The sequence below is a fragment of the Cyanistes caeruleus genome, chromosome 3, assembly GCF_971803275.1.
Source record: "Cyanistes caeruleus chromosome 3, bCyaCae1.hap1.1, whole genome shotgun sequence".
In the NCBI taxonomy this organism is placed as follows: domain Eukaryota; kingdom Metazoa; phylum Chordata; class Aves; order Passeriformes; family Paridae; genus Cyanistes; species Cyanistes caeruleus.
Genome location: NC_141703.1, coordinates 67,101,276 through 67,123,295, shown reverse-complemented (window position 1 = coordinate 67,123,295; position 22,020 = coordinate 67,101,276). Strand labels below are relative to the sequence as shown.

The 22,020-nt window shown below is 40.0% G+C and overlaps 2 long non-coding RNA genes across 3 annotated transcripts in view; both read left to right on the top strand.

The window, feature by feature from the left end:
- LOC111922959 (uncharacterized) overlaps positions 1-22,020 on the top strand; it is a 69,918-nt gene that overhangs the window by 14,475 nt on the left and 33,423 nt on the right. The gene's annotated exons all lie outside the window — the stretch shown is intronic.
- Positions 10,608-12,440, top strand: LOC147654211 (uncharacterized). Its single transcript, XR_015284704.1, has 2 exons — positions 10,608-10,656; positions 12,285-12,440. It is a non-coding gene; the product is annotated as an uncharacterized LOC147654211 (long non-coding RNA).

Below are 22,020 nucleotides of genomic sequence, written 5' to 3'. Positions count from 1 at the left end.
TTATTTCAAATGAAGGTCACAACTAAAGTTCTATACAATACAAAATTGCAAAGCAACCCTGCTAATTACTGCCAAACCTTACTGCACACATGCCAAGGAAAATATCTAGGAAGACTGTTGGAACAATACCCTCACACTCTGACCAAGTGGACCTCAACATTGCACGTATAGGCAATGAGATTGTCTTGGGCCCCCCCGCCCCATGGCTTGTGTGCAAGTAGCTAGGAAGAAGTTTTAGAGAGAGGAGAAAAGAGTGACAGTCCCACAGTGCATAAAGCTGCCATGCTCCCAGCAGACATGGTTAGCATGGAGCATTTGCCTCCCCAGAAGCTGAGTGTTCTGTTTAGGGTAAGCAGTTGTGTTTTCATTCATTTCAAGCCCTTTGTATCCCTCAGATTTAGAGTTACCAAATAACTCTCAGTGAATTCTCTGCAGCTTCATGTTTCACCCAGGATTGTGTGTGTGTGAGGTATGGGTCAGGAAGAAAATGCATTTCATTTCCATCATTACATATAGACAGATAGAGAGGTACGTGTCTTTTCTACAGGAGAAATTAGAGACATTTAAATAGACTATTAAAATCAGTTTTGTTAGAGTAACACGGCTCTCCCGGATGCACGTAGACAAGATAACACCTGGCTGGTACTGGTTTTTTGGATGTCAGTGATGGGATGAAACAGGTAGTTTCCTGTCTTGCAGCATAATGTGTGTATGAATTGATTTTTGTAAACGGCATTGAAAATAGAACGTGTAATACAAACATATTATTCATGTGCCTTTTTCTGTGAGAGTTAAAAACATAAAAATATTCTCTAAAACCAAAGCTATAGTAGCTATAGAGCTTTTTGGCTTCTTAGGGGGCAAAAGAATGGGTTTAATGTTTTAATATTAAAATTATTCATAGGGTTAATGGTTGGATTTGATGATCTTAGAGGTCTTCTCCAACTCTAAACACATCTATGGTTCTATGTAAGCTGGTTCTCAGTTCCTGAACAGACTGAGACATTTCTGAGATTAACATTCAATGTTTAAAGTGAATTCATTTTAGCTGGTGCTAGTGATCTTTAAGAAGTGCATATTTTCTGATGGAACCGGGACATGTATGTCAGTTGTGAGGGAGAAAATGCAGTGATTTCCTTTTGATGTGTGCAGTGCATTTATTCCTCTTTGCTCTGGGTGTGTGAGCCCATGGGAATCAGGTTGTGGTGCTTTTATGTATGAGATATCCCACATTTCTTGTGGGGGAGAAGTTTTTGGTGAAGGTAAAATATTATGTCCTTATCCAAGTACAAATTTTTTTGCATTTTTTAAAAAAAAAAAATCTTCTCCATCCTGCATTGATGTCTGAAAGCTTTGGCAGTAAGGCCACTTGCTGATCTTGGACAGACACACGACAAAAGAGAGGTTAAATGGCCTGCCTGCAGTCTGAAAGCAGAGTGTCTCATTCCCAAAAAGTTCCTGTTCTTCAGCCTCAAGACTATTTTTCTTTCCCAAAGGCAGTTGCTTCCTAGGCAGGAGATATGCCTACTTTGACATTTACTGTTCAGAAAAAGAGGTTTTCAATCTGTGCTTAGGCTCCTGGATTCTGCTGAGGCTTTCTAATGGCTTTGTGACAGGTGTGGAGGAAAATCAAAGTTGTTATTACTAGGCTAAACTGCACTATATTGGAACCTTCAGACACCATGGAATATTTTCAGTCCAACATACTTAGAAAAGATGGAAAATCATTGCCTTGAGATTGTAATTTCTAAGATCTATAATAAAATAATAAGGAATCTAAGGAATAATATTTCTTATGGGTGAAATTCTGTAAAGTGAATGTATCTCCCAGCTACCTCACAATGCCACAGGAGATTCAGTTCTAGACACTTATTTTTATAAATATTAACTCTTCCAATATTAGATATTTCAATCTTTGTAATTTAGTATTATTAATATATTACTAATAACTATTAGTTATAAAATCCAACTGTATGATGATATATTTATTACAGATGCAATATCCCAGTGACAGATTAAATTTTGCATTCTCAGGGATATAACTTTACTATGATCTAAGATTGTAGGGCTGAAAATTTACTCTCCAAAGTAAACAGCTTTCTGAGTACTTCTGAAGCACAGTCAGTAGTCTTTAGTCTTCCTATTGAATTTTGATTTTAAAATGTGTGCATTCCCTGATCTGGGGAGTTTCAATAGACCAGGTTCCTTTGGAAGTAAATCTTTGGGAAGCCTCCAAGACAACAAGGTGAAGTTGGACAATGCTTATTTCTTCGGTTAACATGAAGATGTGCCAAGAAGGTGGTGATTCATTCTTTCACCCCAAACACTGTTCGGATTTCTTTCATTCAGTTGTGAAATAAAATCTCCTCCTACAAAGCAGCACTACCTCAACATTCAGGAAGAGTGGACAGAATAGTCACTGAATGCAGTAAATGGCTTCATTTCCATCAATATTTTGAAAGTATTTTTTAAAGTCTGATGAAATAGTTTGGTTTATGGGTTGGTTTTTAAAGTTTCCACAGTCAGTAGAAATCAGAGTAAGAAAATTAGTATAGACTGGCCTGAATCACAGAATCTGAAACAGAAACACAGCCTTGAAAGTTTTGATTGTTTATATTTAGGGCTCCACATCATCCAATTGTAGAGAGGGAGGGCAGACACCTGCTTGGATTTCCTGTGAGATTTCCTTAAGTATGAGAATAATTTTAGCTCTGGGAGTTTGGTTTGGGCCCATTTGCAGTTACAAGAGTATACAGCTGTGGAAGAGCAATGACAGAAAGGCAAGGGTTATATGGAGGAGTAATTATTCACAGCTACAGTGCAGGAATAGACAGGATGTTGGTAAGGTTGCTTAGCAGCTGTATTCCCACAGTCCAAGCTCTGCTGTGTTTCCTTTGAGGATCTAATGTGCTTTCTGTTAAAGTAAAGCTGATCATGGTATAGGGGATATATTTAAAGAGAGAAGAGCTTACTGGGCTTTTCTTATAATTAAAACACGGTCACTGTCCACTTACTGCTGTTGCCAATACTCAAATTGAAAGCTGAGCAGACCATGTTAACCTGCTTTTGAACCAGTGTTTGTTATAAGAGACTGTGTCTCTCTTTTTGATCTCAAGTATATAAGTATTCCAATCTTACTGCCTTGCTGGGAAGACTGATGGCCGGGTCTGAGCCACCGCATGAACTGATGTGACTAGATGTGAGGTGCTTGGGAATCTCCACCTGAGTGAAGCATTTGCTGCTCTCTGTTGACCAATGCTCTTCATGACTCCTGCTTGACAGGTAGCCCACAGGGATCCTGAGCAGAGATGTCTGTAGTGGGTTCTGTCCCTGGCAGCCCATCCTGTCCCTTCTCATCCTCCCTGCTGCTACTTGTCTAGCTGCTCAACAGCCATAGCTCACAGGTACTGAAACAATTGGCACTGATCTGGACTGCCAGTCTGTAAAATGAAATTACGTATACCAGGAGCTGTTTCAGAAACTGTGGTGCTGCCCAGGCAGCTGTGGGGCTGGAATATATGCTGTCAACCCTGCAGCAGCTACAATATGCAGCAGAATGGGAACCTCCAAGAAAGGAATGAAGCAGATAACTGGAATGGAGATAGGTTCCAGTCTCCATGTTTGAAAACAGAGTTAGCAATACCAGCAGGAATTTTAGAGATGGAAAGCCCTGTATTAAAACCAGATGTCAGTATAGAACCTCATACATAAGCAGTAAATAGGCTGAGAGTTAGAAAAAAGTTAGTGTTGAAGCTGCTGGCAAAAGTAAGATTGTGTCTCCAGTATTTTGTGTATTTCAAGGTTCTGATACATAACAGTTATCTCTGTTTAAAATAAGCTTTGTTCCCACATTGGCTTAGTGTATGTGTGTGAGTGCAACTTCAGTAGGCATGAAGGAGTCACAGAAAGGCAGTAGGGAGAGATGGTCAGGTAAAACTTCTACTCTTATTAACAGCATATTTCTACACTGCAATTCTAGCAATAAAGGTAATGATTATCCTTCTTCTGTTGCTTGGCATAATGGGCTCTGGGGTGTATAGAGCAAACAATGGCTCTCCAGGGGGCCTAGATAAAACATCCACAGCCTCGATTGCTGCTCTGAGTATTGCATATCCTCTTGTGTGGCATTGTATCTCAGTCTTCCTGTGCTGGCTGTGTATCACCTGGGTTTTTCCTCTTTATTCTGCCACACACCACGCACCAGAGAATAGGACTTACACGTCAGAAAGTGACGTAAGAAATGGTGTCATCTCATTCTTCAAATATTAAGAAAAGCCAGTGAAGCACCACTTTTAATTCATGTAGGATGATTTCCTTTCTGTACTTTTAGCTGTCTCATCTTCCATTATTGCTTGTAATCCATGCATGCTCTAGCCTGTGGGACCAGGAGAGGCTGGGGATGGGAGCATGGGCAGTGTCTGTATCATTGAACTCAAATGATGAGAGACACAGAACAGAGAGGGTTGCCTGTGTCTGGGACGTGTGGAGAAAAAGACAGGTCTGATTAAAGATGTACCCATCCATTGCAGCTCTAGTTGTACAAGTCATGCCACCACATTTTTGTGATGGCAACTATGTCATAGTCTTCCTGCTGCACAATGCTTTAACAGAGGATCTGCTTTTCCTCCCTGTGATCTCAGGTGCATGATCTCAGACATCAGCCTCTAATGACTTGCTTTCAAGATGCTTGTCTTAATTTTCTGGTTTTGGATTCATATGTAATGCTAAGACATCTTTTATTCATTCAGTATGTACACAAGTGGCTGTAAACAACTTCAGCATTTTTCCCATGTCAGGAGAATTTGCTATTCTATTATGGAAAACTCTCCACTCTTCATCAGTGGTAATGGTCAGATTTCACTCTAATGTTGTTTCGATGTGTTTCAATTTTTCCTTGCTAGCAGAAAATATTTGCTTGTTTATTATCAGCTGTAAAGTCAAGGTTTTGCTGTTCACAGAAATAAATTGCTTATTATCATTGCAATTCTATTTTTTTCCAAAGCCTGAAAAGGCTTTGGAAAAGGAAAGGAAAACAGCTTGTAATGGAAATTAGTAATGGCTATTACTGAAGAGGGGAACAAAACATTTTTTTTTATTATTATCTGTCCTATTAATAGTTACCAAGAAATGTCAGGTGACAAAGTAGAAAAAGTAGATAAGAATCAAGTCATGTTTTAATCTTAGTCTCTTGTAATGATGAACCAGAAGAGACCCTAATTATGCATTTACATGACTTAAATAATCTTGCTATTGCAGATAATTGCATTTGCAACATGCCTTGAAAGTGTTAGTCGAGTTATGGAGCTGATTCTAAAATAAATTTCTCATTCAATGCTTCCATACAGAGGCAGATACATCACTGTTTGAAAATGTGAAATTAATTTCTTAAGTAGTGGTAACACCACTTTTTAAAGTTTAAGGTGATGTATGGCTCAGAGGCTGTTTATGTCTGTCTTCACATTTTATTCAGCTGGGAAAGCAAAAAAGAAGAAGGCTTTCCTCTGTCACCCAGAATGGGGAGTTCATCTAGCAGATTTGCCCAAAGAACATAGTGTTTTCCACAAAATTGCAGTTTGTAGGCAGGACACTTTACCAGCCTCTAGAATGCACTCAGAACTTAGTCATTTCCATTCCAGCAATGAGGAAAACCAGATGTGGTTTTCTATGATTTTATTTTGGCCATATTTTATTTTTGCAGAGCAGAAATTTGTTGCTTCAATACTGTCTCACTAGGAACCTCCTCTGTCTTTTGTGTATTGTAGAGAGGATGGAAGTGCTAATGTGAGAAAATTTAAGCAAACATTTTGCTTCCAATTTTAACTCTCACTCCTAACACTCATGAATATTTATCCATGGCTATCTTTATAGCTTGAAATTACAGCAATTTTTAAACAATTATTGAATTATATTTCTTTTTCCCAGAAATCTTTTGCTATTTAATCTGTGTATATTGTACAAAGAGATCTTGGAATGCCAAGTGTAATGGGCAACTCAGAAATATAATATGTAATAAATGTTAAAGTGCATAAGAAGTCATAGGACTTCAGCAGAAATACAGTGGGATTCAATGAGAGGTTCATCTTCTCAGCTGCTTCTCATATTATATTTTTTGTTTATCCTAGAAATCACTTACAGTCAAATTACCAATTTGTACGTAAGAATTAAAGAACAAAAAATATTTTCAAAAAACGCAATTTCAAAATTGTCCCTTGTTGATTGTACTTGCAGGGACCTGAAAGATGCATCCTTCTGCAAATCCTCCTCTTATTTTCTGAGGGTGGCAACACCTCAAACTTTTAGTGAATTCAGAACCGCACTTTGGTCTCATTTTCTGGCATGTCAAAAAAGATGGGTCAAAGTGCTGGATCAAAATGAAACTGTGCACCATCTGTTTTACTACAGTAAACAGTGCTAGGAAAAGGTCATAATCTGTATAAATAGAATCATGGAATAGTTTGGGTTGGAAGGGACCTTTAAAGGTCATCTAGTCCAAACCCCCTAAAATTAGCAGGGACAACTAGATCCATGTAGTCCTTGCAGCTCGGTGAGAAGAATTAATTCGATATCATTCCAAGTGTTCTTCTTCCATGTGATGCTTTTTCTCACTGTGCCAAGTGCCTGCAGGTAAAAGAAGGCAGCCGCATTTCAGGGAAAGCCAGTGAGATTAAAAGGCCACCACTCTCCTGCTGTGATGAGGATGATACTTTGTCACCATGTTCACTCTCACAAGTAAAGCGCTTCCTTGTTCCATTGCTGTTCACTTATTCAAGCCTTTGAGCGAACCAGCGTGAGAGGCTGCACATCAGTATTCAAGACACACTGTGATGTGAGGAATCTGGAAAGGGGGCTTGACTTGCTCCCTTCTAAATAGGATTGAAATGGCTGAATGTCTAGTTCTCACAGATCCCCTTTTTCCAGAGGGCCTCAAGGCGAAATTAACCATCTTCAGGGGGCTTGTGAAAGAAAATTTAAGGATTAGCCCTCAGCAGAGCCACTGCTCTTGCTATTTCCCCTGGGCAGCACTGCCTCTCAGGAATGCCCTATGCACCTGGCCTTGTCTCACCAGGAGCTGTGGCAGGAGCCTGTTGCACCAAGGCCTGGGGTGGCAGGTGCTTTCCCAGGGGCTGTCTGCTATGTGCCTGTGCCAGCCCCTTGTCCTGATGGGCTCTGCCCAGGGAACAGGGCAGCCCAGGTCTCCCAAAACTGCCCTGCAGGCTTCACGCATACCCAGCCACCATGTCTGCATTCCACATTATTAGCAGGATTGTGCTCAGGACTGCGGGAGGCAGCGGTTCTTGTCCAAGAGGGTGTTATGGATTTGCGGCAGGGGACCTGTGGCAGTTGGTACTTGGCAAGTGCTGTGAGAGGCTGTGGTTTGAGCGACTCAGGGAAGCTATTAACAGTCTCTGTTGAGAAGCTTATATTGCCTCAATAACATGGATCGTTAATTTTGCTTTTTAATCATTAAGAAAATGCCTTTGTTTGATGGAATGTTTGGGACAAAGTTAGATGTAAGAAACTTTTCTGCTTTCCTTACTCATGTAGCAGTAGCTATTAACTAATTCACTAAGCTTTTAACTAACCTCTTTTTCATAATTTAAAGCTGGTGGAATGATTATGTTTGTATGTATACAAATTAGTTGCTGCTAAATCATTATTTTGAGTTGTCTCACTTTCTGAGCACACTGTCAAATGAGAAACCCAGAGCAATAGAAATGTAATGCAAGCAAATTAAAGGAAATGTTATAGGGTTCTACCCAAGGCATTTATCCTGTATAAATGCCAGTTCCTAATGAAATTATGAGAAAATAAGTGGAATTTATTTCTGCTAATACACATTATTTTCTCCTTTTTAAAAATGTTCACTACAAGATTAAGCTACCTTCTCCTTATGTTCCCTCTCTCTCAGTCTCTCAGTATACAGCTTGTTGTTCTCTGCTCAGTGACATTTTCACTTGGTTCCCTCTCCTAAAAATCAAACAGGTAAAAATCAAATCGGTCTCTGGGGCAGGCTGTGATTCATTAAGGAGATATGCAGTGCATTGTGCACAGAAAATTCTGTGGATGGGTTAAAAATAAGATGTGCATCTCTCTGACTGTTTTCCTACCACCACCTCATGCAATAACAGGCATAAATAGGTGTTGGTGGCCAACCTACATGCTTATTTTGTCTTAGATGTATGTGGTTGTGCAAGAGTCACCAACAAGAGCAGGATCTGCAGCTCCCCCCAAAGGGTCTGCAGCAGCTGCTGTGGTGCTTTGCCCACAGAGGCAGGGCTAGAGCCCAGGCAGCTGAACCAGAGCACCAGGGGCTTATGCCACAGCCTCCACAAGATGACTGCTGCCAACAGTGCTCTGTAGAACAAAGTGAGTGTGTGTTTTTTATGTCTGTTGCAGATGATGATTACTGCATCCAAAGATGCACAAATGGTAGCTGCCTATTCCCAGAGTTGGGTGTCACCCCGAGCAGGTAGGAGTGAATGCCTCTCTGGGGATGGTCTCTGCTTTCCAACCCAGTACAGGTGCCTTTTTCATGTCCCCATTAGGCTGACAACACCTGCTCTACCACTGCCTGCTTCTCTCCTGGATCCCAGTCTGTTCCACTTACTGAGCTCTCCCTTGTGCCAGATTAAAAAAATGTCTTCCATGTGTACTGGGCACTGTACAACTTTCCTGAAAGTGAACATCTTGCATTTAGATAACTGAGGTTATTAATACAGAAAATTAGTGCCAGTTTGTTATGTTTGGAACCTTTTCATGCTATGTTCATTAAAATCTCACTGTGATGTATTTTTTCAGTAAAATCTTTGAGAGGCTTTTTATATCAACAAATCATAGAAAGCTTTTTAAGATTAAAATTGATATTATTGAATTTCTTTTACTATCAGTAGAACTCCTGAAGGCTTTTTTGACCATAAGAAAACCTTACCAATCCAGTTTCTAAACTTACTATGAGCCATAGAAAAGTAATAACCAGATTACAAGCAAGCAGTGCATTTCAAAGTATGACTTACAAAATTGTTACCGTCTTAATAACCTGAAAAGCTAAAAAACGCCAGGAATGTTGTGGTGAACCTGAAGGATAGCTCCAGAGAATGCAAGTTATAGTGTTATAGACAGAAAATGTCTTAACAAAGACACAACTGTTACAGGGCAGGGATGAGTTTTAATTGGCCTTTACTAAAGGCTCATGCTTTCCCTGCTGTGTGAAACATCAAGAAGCACAGTGATGAGAAAAATCTATTCATATGGCTTATGGTTCCTCACAACCTCAAAAATTGGACTTTATATTGCTGTTTTATCATATTTAGTATAGATATGCTCCAGCGCTGACAGCAGTGCAAATGCAATTACAATTCATCTACGTCTCCCATTGCCTGTTCTGCTGCTGCTCCTTATTAGGCACTTTCCCAATGGAGTCTGGCAATGTTCAGTTTTTGATGTGGCAAATGAAATCATAAAATCACAGAACAGTTTAAATCAGAAGTGGGTCATCTAGTTCAACCTTCATTCAACATAAATCCAACAGAATCGAGTGATACTGGGCCTTGTCTAATCAAGTTTTACATTTCTACAGAGAAGGAAATTGTTTCCTGTTTAATTGGGATTTTTATTGGGTCCATTGCTTCTTGTCCCATCGCCATCTGTCCCTGAGATGATTCAGTCTGTTTCCTCTGTTGAGCCTCTTAGGTTGAACAAACCCAGCTCTCAGCCTCACCTTGCATGCGTTGAGCTCCAGTCCCCTGACCGATTGGTAACCCTTTACCAGACTTATGTCAGACAAAGCAGCATGCAGTGAGCTTGATTGTGCTGTGAAGGAGGGAGATTAAACACTGCTGTGTAGGAGTGAGAATAGGAGGAGAGGTGGAGAAGAACTTACTCTTTCCAGGTTTCACAAAAATAGGAAGAAACTCTGGAGATGCTACATCAGACTGGGGGAGGGGTGCTGTGGCAATAGAATGAAGTAACCTCCTCTGCTCTGCAAGGACACTAACCTTTGCCAATGACTTCTTAATTCATTAAGAGCAAAATGGAAGAGCTTGTGGAGTCTTCTGTGGTATGAGAGGGTAGCTCAGAAAGGTGAGAAATTCTTTAGAAAAGAGAAGGACAGGGGTTTAGAGGGCAGGACAGATTGAGTGCTTTAAGGAATATGCACCCTGATTCACCAGTTTTGATGAAGCCTGAGAGGCTCATGTACAGTCTTGGGGTGATGAATGAACCTGATTGCCCCAGGTGGGTAATAGAAATGGATGAGGATGTGCAATGGACAATATGAACCGCCAGCATGGACTGCTGGAAGACATAATCTAAAGTTGCTTTTGGCCTCTAACTTCCCCAGTTCAAACACTACACCTAAAGGATCACCAGCACTATGATTAGAGCCACAGGAGAGGGAAAATGTCTCCTTGTCAAACTCATTTTCCTTGAGGCCAACTACTGTATTGTGACAGTGATGCTCAAGATCCATTTGTTTCAAAGAGGAAACATTTCTCCCATCGCCTCAGGTCAACTGCAGGTCCAACCAGAGTCTTCAGCTCCCCTTCAGTGCTCTTTGCTCTGCTTGCAGAGTTCACAGTGCTTCAGATTTTGCATTTTGCACTTCTAGCCCATCTGCTTTGATGATGCTTTAAGGACAACACCGTCAAACCCATACTGGTAGGTAAACTTTATTTTGCTAGCTGAGACTGCCTCTAGCATGCATGACATAAGTGATGCATAGACAAGGAGCCAGCTGTGGCCTGTGGGTTTGGACTTTCAAACAGACCTAACACTAAGCTGCACTAGAGATTGACAGTGGTAGAAGTTCTTGGAATCTCGGCATGTGTTCCCCAGGTCTGTCATGGACAGGTCCCCATTCTTTCTCCCTCAGCTCATCCTCCCTGCCGGGTTGCCTCAAGAAACATGTCAAAACCTTCTGTATTTTTCTGCAAGGTAGCTGTAGATAAATATGTTCCTGATACTTATCACTGCAGGGCGATTAGGTGGTTGAAAGTGCTCTGCAATTCTTTGAGCCTCTGCCTGCCAGCTCTCAGCCCTGGTCATTGTGTTTGCAGCTGGTGCAGGAGAGAAGATGCCATCTTAATTCAATGTGGGTGTTGCCTCAATCTTTCTGTGCAATGCTGGCCATTTACTCCTAAAATTAAACTCTACTGTCCTTTTGCTTGTATGATTGTTTAACAGGTCCCCATGAGATGCAGCTGTCCTGCAAGAAGTATCCTCAGACAGTGTGGCAAAGCTCACACAGACTCTCCCAGGATGAGAGAGGAGTGATGTCACCATGAATATCCCTGTTGTTGCTTAGACTGACAATCTCTCTCCCTTGCTCATAATTTCTTTTAAAATTTAAGTACTGGCTGAATACCCTTGATAATTCTAGTATCCAGGTTAGAAGCCCCATGACATTCTGCAGGGAATGAAGGGGCAAAAAGAGATGCTCCAACCGACTTTAAGTGCCTACCAGTGTGTGTAAGTGGCAGTGCAGGCCCTCTGTATTTGGTATATTCACACATTCACCAGAATTGCTCTTTCTATGTGACTCTATGTCAAAAGAGTTATTTTGATTAAAGTATGTTGGTGAGGCTTAAGGTATGAAATCTAACCATCAAAATTGAAGGATTATTTCCTTTTCATTTATCTTGTGGGGGCTTCAGGACAGCTGAAACCTTAAGGGCCACATTTTGATTGCTGTGTATTTTAAATGGGAAACTTGCAGGCTTGCACTTCAGTAAAAATGACCCAGTTGTGCATTTCTCCTTTCACAAACAGCAGAACCACAGCTGCTCTGTGTCTGTGTGAAGCACATTCCTTCTTGTCTCTTAGACCGTCTCCTAGCAGCTGGCTTGTGGGTGTGTGTATATTAAAAAAAAATCACTTAAATGTGAAAAAAAACAGATTGATTTTGTTAGAGGAAAATAATTCTTTATCAATTTTCTTTCTCACTCTCCCCTAACTGTATCAGGTGTGTAGAGGTGAGAAAGGCCCATCCTTGCAATCACAGCAGGATGTTAGGATAGCTCCATGCTTTCCCTAGAAGATCCTGTATGTATGCCAAGGCATTGTGTAGTCTACCAGCTTGTGAAAAATCAGTTGTGAAATCCCTGCCATGACATTGCTGCGAGTGAAAAAGACAGCCCCCATTTACAGTACAAAAGTGTGTTAACTGGCTACTGAGACGTAGGTAGACTTTTCCTTCTGAGTTCCTCTCAGCACTTAATAGATATGAGAAAGTCTGTGCAGTAGTTTACATTGATCTCCCTGTAAAATTATATTGTTTTATTTTTCAGGCAGTTTCCAGTCTCCCCCAATTAAACCAGCACTTTTACTGTGAGACGTGTCCTGCTTAAGGGATGAGGGTTTTTCCTATTTGATTCATGTAATTTCATTTTGGCTTTGAATTTTTAAACAAGTGTAATAAATTGTGACAAAGTGTGGTGTTCACTCAACATCTGGATAATTTTTTACTTTTCTTAACTCATTATGACGGTTAATACCAATTTACTATGTTTCTGAGATTTTTACAGACCGTTTGCATTACTATAATTTCTTCCCTGCAATTAAATGGAGATTTTAAAAAATCCTTTTTCCCAGCTAGGGTTACAGGGTTATAAATGTTGTGATGACTTTGGCTCAAGGTGAACTCCTGAAGCTGCCACATGTTCCTGTGGTTGTTTTTTCCTGTAGACCCTTCCCATGGTCCCATCACAGTATCTGCCTCCCTGCTCCCAGCAGTGGGGCATCTCCAGATGGCAGCTGTGCAGGACTGTGCCATATCCTGCTGGGATTTTGTTCAGATTTAGGCACTTGAATTTTCTCTGTTTGTCCTCTTAGGTCTGTGCATGAAGACAGCACTCTGAATGCAGAAAGGTCACTGCTATTTGCAATTCCCTCTGAAACTAATTATTATGGCTGTTTTCATAGAATCATAGAAACTTTTAGGTTGGAAAAGACCTTTAAGATTATCAAGTCTAAGCATTAGCCCAACACTGCCAAGTCGACCACTAAACAACTTGCCTCAGTGCCACATCTACAGGTTTTAAATACCTGCAGGGATGCTGATTGCCCTACTTCCCTAGGCAGCCTGCCTCTAGTGTATGAACATCTTTTTGGTGAAGAAATTTTTCCCACTATGCAATCTAAACTTGCCCTGGTGCAACTTGAGGCCATTTCCTCTTGTCCAGTGCCTTGTTACTTGGGAGAAGAGGCTGACCCCCACCTCGTTACAACCTTCTTTCAGAAAGCTGTAGAGAGTGATAAGGTCTCTCTTGAGTTAAATGACCCCAAACTCCCTCAGTTGTTCCTCATCAGACTTCTGCTCCAAACCCTTCCCCAGCTCCATAGCTCTTCTCCAGACACACTCATGAGAACACTGTGGAAAATGGTGTCAAAAGCTTTACTAAAGTTCAGGCAGAGGACATCCACAAGCCTTTCCCTCATCCTCTAAGTGGGTCACCCTGTCACAGAATGAGATTAAGTAGGTCAAGCAGGATCTGACTTTCACAAACTCATCCTGGCTGTGCCTGACCCCCTGGCTGTCCTGTACATGTTGCATGATGGCACTCAAGGTTATCTGTTCCATGCCTTTCCCCAGCACTGCAGTCAGGTTGACAAACCTGTAGTCCCCCAAATCCTCATTCTGATCCTTCTTGTGGGGGGTGTCGCCTAGGCTAACCTCCAGTCTACTGGGACCTCTCTGGTGATCCAGGACTGCTGGCCAATGATGGGAAGTGTCTACTCTTGGGTAGATCTTATTGCTGTGCTCTTTTAGGACCTCATTGCAATGTTTTGTTAGCTTTTTAAAACCATAATATATATATATATATATATATATATATATACTTATAATAGTTTTTGGTACCAGCTGAAGCTCTGAGTCTATGTTTTAAGCCATTTGGTTGGAGTGGGGACACCTCTTGTCTACAGGTATGGAGGACTTCTTTCAGGAGTAGTGCTTAGCAAACAATCAGGTCTCTGAACCTCTACTGCTACGTAGCTCAAGACAGATCCAGTACTGTCCTGTTTAAAGGTCCAGACAGTGGCAAAATCATGACAAAAACAGAGACAATGAATTCCTTCAAAACCTCATGAGGACTCTCCTTTTCCAGAAAACACAGTGAAGCCACATTGTCTTCATTGTCCTGTCTGTTTTGACTGCTGTATATCTATGGTAAAATCTAAACTAGGGCTATTAAACTCATCATTAAAAATTTATAGCAAGGAAATAAATTAAAAATCCAAGTACCCCAGAAAATGATGGCTCCCATTTCAAAGACTAGGCACATGCATCCATTTCCTAGAACATGTACTTCAGGCAGACAAAATGGACAAAGTAGACAAGGGCAAAATTTACCTTAGGGACACTCCTGTCCTGAAACAGAAGACTAATGTTGGGTCTATGAACTGTCCTAGAATGGAGCACCTCTCCTCACTGGTGTGTGGCTGTGAACCTGAAACCAGTTCATGAAAGAAAGAATTGCTCTTTGTGAATCACTCTCTTAGTGTCAGGTGGACTGTTGCTTTCCCCTACCTGATGTTTAGTAAGAGCTGTGTAGAACATGTGCAGAGTTGTTGGATGACTACATATTCCTTAGTTTAAACATGTTCCTTAATCTTTCAAGTGTCCCTGAGGGTGATTACTTCTCTCTTTTTTTATGAGTCATCACTTCATCTTTTGCGTAAATAAAAGGCCAGTTGACTCAGCTCAACCTTCTCACAGCCCGAATAATATATTGATTAAGTCTTGTTTTCAGGCTTGAGAGACCCATGGTCATAAGAACAATAGAAAAATCTCATTTTTTTTCCTCCATAAGCTGTCCTTAGACTTCATTGAATTTCACCAGAGTAGAAAGAGCCACAAATATGGTTTTGTGTTTCTGGTTTGACTATTAGACATATATTCATATTTTGTGGAACATGAATAGCTAAAAGGATGTTGGATTCAGAACAGAAAAAAACGCTTACAGGAGTGGTTTTTTTTTGTAGCCAGCAAATAGTTGCTGCACATGAACACTATATATTTTTTTGCAAGATGGATTAGAGGTATAGAAAAGGTTTTTTTAAAGTAAAACAGCATATTTTCTTTTTCTGAATTTGCCTGATTGTTCCCAGGTAGACCCCTCACCAGTGTCCTGTGGAGATATTCATGAAAATTTAGCAACTTTGAAAAAGAAGGATGTTGAACTGTCATGAGCTGGTTGGTACTGACAGAAGGAGCACTTAAAGCATTAAAGCTATTGCAGGGGAGAATCTTCTGAGCCCAGTGGTAGAAATGCACTGATAGCAGTTTTCCCTTGGAGCTCACCATACTGGCCAGGACTGAGTTGCAGTTCTGGGGACTTCTGGGGGGAAGAAACTCACAAATAAACTGAATGTGAGGCATTCATTGTGACTTCTCTGGAAGACTGCAGTGTGAAGATTGAATAGCCTGATCAGAAAAAGATGAAGATTTGGGAATGGTTGAGAGAAGTAGTTCAAGCTGTTCCTCTGGAGGAAATTGAGTTATGTTTGCTGAAGGCTGTTATCTTCACAGCAATCCTGTTTAAAATAAAGTTGTACATACTTGATCTCAAACATTGTGAATTATGTGAGATATGCACAAAGAATACATCCTAAATTTCTTTGATGGTATATGTTCTACTACCTGTGAAACACAAAATGATACATTGGGATGCATTTGCAGGGGAGCTAAAGCCTACCTGAAAGAATTACAGCTAGAATTACAGAAAAAGTACTGAGTACTCTAATTTTTGTTAGCTGAAGAAGATCCATCATATATATGACCAGGGAGTAAATAATAGGAGTGTAGGACACAAAACTTGGGGCTTGTTCATTCAATGTGCAGCAGGATAGAGCTGTCAAAGTGATCATCATCTAACTTTGTGTCCAACTATTGTTCTTGTATGTTTGATCTTTTGAATTATATTCTTACATGGTCTCTGACTGTGGTCTGTAATTAAATATCAAAACGGAGAACTATCCCTTTGCATTTAAAAACATGCTTTGCAATTTATGATATAAATGATAATAGGATTTTGCATTACTCAGTAAAGACAGGAGGACTGTCAGACCAAAAACAGTTTGGAAACACTACCCTGGATTTCATGAGAGAAGACTTTGGTCTCTTCAAGAGTCTCCTTGGTACAGTGCCATAGGAAAGAGCCCTGGAGGGAAGAGGAGCCCAAGAAAACCCTAGAAAGAAGTAGCTTACAGGGGATGAAAGCAGGGAAAGCTGGCCTGAGTGGAACACAGAGAAATTGTCTACACAGCCAGGGATCTGTTAAGCTAAGCTAGGGCCCTGGCAGAAGTAAATCTGGATGAGAATAAGGGTAATATACATCAGCAGTAAAAGAAAGGCTATTGAAACTGTGGGTCCTCTCAGAAAGGATATGTCCTAGTTACCCAGGACATAGAAAAGGTTGAGGTACTTATGACTTTATTGCCTCACCAGTGAGCATTCCAGACACAGCATCCAAGCTGCAGAAGCTGATAGCAGAGAGTGTGAGAATGAAGAACTGCTCGTTGTAGGAGAAGACCAGGGATGGGCATGTGTGATCCTCATGAAGCTCAACAAAGCCAAGTGCACAAGGTCCTGCACCTGGGTCAGGGTAATTCCAAGCACATTTACAGGCTGCGAGAAGAATGGATCAAGATTAGCCTTGGAGAGAAAGACTTGGAGGTGTTTGTGAATGAAAAGCTGGCTGTGTGCTGGCAGTGTGCACTCCCAGCCCAAAAAACCAACTGTCAAAAGCAGTGTGGCCAGTAGGTCAAGGAGGGTGATTCTCCCCTTTTACTCTGCTTTTGTGAGACCTCTCCTGGAGTGCTGCATCCAGATTTGTGTCCCCCAACAAAAACAGACATTGACCTGTTGGAATGAGTCCAGATGAGGGACACTGCATTGGTCACAGGATTGAAGCACCTCTCCCATGAAGATAGACTGAGAGTGTCTGGGCTGTTCAACCTGGAGAAGAGGTTTCAGGGACACCTTATAGAAGCCTTCTGAAAAGTTAGAGAGGGACTTTTCACAAGGCATGTAGTGATAGGACAAGGGGAAATGGCCTTCAGCTGAAGGAGGGTAGATGTAGGTTAGATGTAAGGAAGAAATTCTTCACTATATGGATGGTGAGGCACTGGAACAGGTTGCCCAGAGAGGTTGTGGACCACTCATCCGTGGAGGTGTTCAAGTTCAGGTTAGATGAGGCTCTGACTAAACTGGTTTAGTGAAAGGTTCCCTGCCAATGGTAGCAGGGTTGGAACTAGATGATCTTTAAGGTCCCTTCCAACCTAAACCATTCTATGATTCTATAAATGCAGATTATAAAAATAATTTTTCTTCTAAGAGTGAAACTCTTGAAATATATTTGGAGTTGTATTTTTATTTTGCTGCTAGAAACAACATCATGACTGGTGCAGAAGCAAGAGAACTGCATTGTAGAACACCAGATATCTCTGGATATCTGTAGATCTTCAAATAGCTGTCACTTAGAAATTACATAAAATTTAAAAGTACTGTTTTTTAGATTCATCCACAGTTTAAATAATACAGTGCAAACTGGAGCTACTGACAAAATTGATTAGTTGCTTTTTTCAACCGAGAAAGCAATTAAAGGGTTCACTGAAAAATGTGTGTCTCCTTTTGTGATTCCTCAAACAATTTAATGTCAAAATGCTTTTCATAGCTTGTTACTAAATAGTTGTAAGAGAAATCATCCATTGTGTGTCTATTTTAAAGACAATAATGAAGCTGGAGAAAGAGAATTAATATTTACTTTCACCCAACTGCTTTTCATGCATCATGAAAGCATCTCAGTGAGCAACTCGTCATTTTACCTTGAAAGTTTTGCGTCATAGCATCATAGAACAGACTATGCTGTGTTGGATGGGACCTTTAAAGGTCATCTAGTCCAACCCTCTGCAATGAACATCAAACTTTTTAATTGCTCTTTTCCTTGTCTACCAAAGGAGTTTTAGAATTACCAAGAGTTCTATCTTATTTTGTTAAAATTAATACATAGAAATGTTGAGGCATATCACCTCTACAAAGTCATTGAAGGGATATGAAATTGGTTTTCAAACTGTGAAAGATAATAAGTTATGCAAAGACTTCCTGGTTGACATTTAAAAAAATAAACTTATATATGATTTCAAATTATTATAAAGTTGTAATGATGAAAAGGATTAAGTAGCTAAATATAATTTAAATTTATTTCACATTGTATTCTAAATGTTGAGGATAAATCCTTAAAATGAGAATCAACAATTCCCATATACCTCCAAATTTATGACTTAATCTGTTAAGTGAAGAATAGTTTACTATGGTGAATTACTAGGAAGCCTGTGGGATGATCCAGTGATTTTTTTTGGGGGGTGGGGGAGTAGAACCCAACCCAGTCCCCCCCAAAAAAAGAAAAAAAAAAAGGGCCAATTCTGTAGGAAGACAAGAAAGAAGTTTATATGTTGTGTTGGGGTTTGAGGTGAATATGTGAGCCTCTGTCACCAGACTTGTTTTAGAACAAGGTGCACTGTTTGATCTTTGAAGAATAGCTATCCAGGTATCAATAAGCTTACCAAGACTGTGACACTTCTATAGACCTTCATCTTTAAATTCAACAGGAGAATAATTAGTTTTCTTGTGTAAACAGGAATTAATACATTGCAGAAATCTGCTACATGTTGCTTCTAAGGCAAATCTTTCACTCACACAGTTTCATCTGTATGCATAAATGCTTTTATTAGCTGATTTTAAAAAGAGATGTTGAAATAAACAATATGTTAAATTGATGTTAAGCACAGTTTTAAACAGCCTTCATCCCAACTGTACCCTTTGCTTTGTGATTGCTGTATTATTTCTCCACAGACACTACGTTTTTAGTGAGTGCATCTTTGGTAAAAAGAGCTGAAGACAGTTAGATCTGAGGGCAGGGTATCCTTATATAGTGTCTAGACAGATAAAACCCCAGTTTTATTTTATCTAACTTAAAAGACTTAACTGAGCTATCTAGGCAGACTCAACCTAGGTCAATAAAGAAAGCACATCCCAGAGATGAAGAGGGATGTCATGCACCATAGTTCATGCTTTTCTGAAAGTGGATGAAACATGAATGACTTATCTGTACATTAAGAAGTTAATACACTACTGTCTATGACACAAAGTTTTATTCGTATATATTAATCTCTTAAAGATGTCTATTCAATCAACACTTTTACTGTTTAGTGGCAGATAAAAAAACCCCATCTGAATGGTTAGAAAATCACAGTGTAGTAGAAGATGCCCTCATGTTTAAGTTGAAAAGTGTCTTTGTCCGAGAAGAAAGGACATATTTCAGAAGCTTTCCATCAACCTGACCTCTAGATATGCAACCAGTATTTCAGGTGTGGGCATCACAAGATGCTCTTCTTCAAAACATTCTGGTCTTGCATGCATGTGGGCACAACATTGGAGGAATAGATGTTAGCATAGGATAAACATCTGTTCTTTATCAGCATGTACATGCCTGTTTGTTCAATAAATCAGCTTAGCATGATATTAAAAACTGAAAGATGAAAAGGTAAGAAGTAAACTGAGACAGAGTATGTCAGATCAGACAGATTTACTAGCAAATCCAAAGCACTCAACAAAACAAATAGGCATCAAAGTGCACCTCAGCAACAAAAGGAAATGAAGCTAAACAGCCTGTGCAGTTTTACCAGTCTGCTTTCATGGCTAGCAGCAGCACAAGACCTTACAAGACATATGAGAAAACATCAATCAGGGGAAAAAACGAATCCTAGTCTCAGCACCATGCACTTCACGTAACAGAAAGCTATTAAGGTGTGTCTGAATGTTCTGCACTTGAAAGTAATATGTTTCTAGAAATATATGTTTTATAGCACTTGATCTTGAGGCATCACTAGCTGGTACATTCAGATAATTTCCTTGCCCTACTGGAGGGGCTGCTGACATTATAACAGATTGAGCATGAAGATCTGGCTAATTTTTCAGAAAGAAATACATTTTACCACACATTACAGCTGAAAGCAGCAATTACACAGGGCTAGGAGGGGAACAGAGACCTTCCAGAGTCCAAGAGCTGACAGGCTGGACAGGAACCAAGGTCAGTGTAGTGCAAATCCATGCTGAGATATTGTACCAGATGCCTCATGAGGAAGGCACCAGAAAACAGCATATTGCAAGCATGGTATACTTTTCACTCAGAAATGCCTCTTCCACTGGTGGTGAAAGCTGAAAATCTGTATAGTTAGGAATCCCTTTAGCCACAGAAATAGGGAGGACTGCCAAATCACCTTGCCATTAGTTTGTGATAATAACAGGTATTTGTCTACAACCTACATGTCTTCACATATTCTAGTCTTTTGTGTTGTGACACAAGAAGAATCTTGCTGAAGTACCTATGTATGGTTCAAGACATAATGCTTTTTTTCCCAAAGAACAAAATATAACATTTAATCTATAATGAAGCTAAGATGGAAACAGCATGTGTCAAGAAGGATTTTTGAGGACAAATTGTATTGTGTCTTGGTAGCATATACAGCCAATCCATAGGCTACAAATGAAGAGTCTATTGTTTGATGTATTTTTTTTTCTTTTTTTTTTTTTAAATTTAGGTGTTCTTCATATCTCTTACTAAGTTTGGAATGTTTTTTAGATTTTGTCTTCCATGACTTGTGCAGCAGTATGCATCTTGTCAGTGATAGCTGTGATGATGTTTAGAGGAAGCACTTTATTTTTCTCATGGATTTAGTTCAGTTTTTATGGCAGTTATTTTCTTACAAAGATGCTGGGTTTGCTGTAACTTGTTCTACTGAAGTTTGTGGTTTTTTAGGCACATTCTATATTTACCTTTTTGTTGCTGTTGTTGCAAATTTTAGGACATTCACAGTATTATGAAGCAGACCATTTTTTCTAACTTTTGGGCTTTCTAGATGTGTGCACGTAAAACGACAAACATGTACATAAACAGACAAACATAAATATTAAATATTAATGACATACATTGTATGATGCACATGTATAACTTGCATAATATTTCCAAGAGAAGACGTACTGGGTATTTTATTAGACTGTATTACAGACACCTGTTAAAAATGGTTTTTAGCATTTTTTATTTCACTTGGCCTTTATTTAACTTCAGGACGCATGACTGAAAAGCCTTATGTTAAAGGCTGCATCCTGTGAGCAGCAGAAGCCATTCAGTATCCTATGAATTCCCTTGGAATTTAGGACCTGAAACACCTTGCAAGAATGAGCCATAGTCATCACCTGCTGGCATCCCACAGCATAAACCCACAAACCAGAAGAGGCCCCTGTAGCTCTGCACAAACTGATGTGAAAGTCTGGAACATTTCTGGTGATTGGTTGAACCAGTGCAGAACAGAGTGGGACAATCACATCCCTCAAATATCTGGCAATGTCTGATGCACCCGGGATATAATTGGTTAAGCATTTACATTCACCATTAAAATCAGGCAGGCTATTAAATATTTGATTTTCTTGTCTCAGTTTCATAACTCAGTGGTTCTGGTTTTGAAATAGTACAAATATATCCCCTGCTGTGTGCTGTGCTACGATGAAGTGGTGAGGTAACCCAGAGGTGAGCAGCCCTGTGTTGCAGAGCCAGCCGAGGTACAGCCGTCATACTGATGGGTGAAAAAGCTCTACTTCAGCCTGATGTCTGGTCTTTGATGTGTTTTTTTTTTTTTTGCCTTGATTCTTGTGTGGAGATCACTGCTTTAGAGGTTAGCTTAATTCTCTGGGATGTAGAAGTGCTTTCATGGTCTGCGTTGCCACACCACAGGGAACACGAATTTGGCAAGATGAGATTAACTGAACATAATGCAGTGAAAAAAGAGACTGACAGTGCTTGAGGGAGGTGGGGCCTGATCTGCAGGTTCCAGGATGGATGTGGTATGGGATGTAAAATGATAGGAGCTTTCAGGTCTTTTTATCAATTATTCTGAAATTGCCTCAGTTGTTACAATGCAAGCCTTTTAATTGTATGTCTTGATAAACATCCTCAGTTTCTAGAG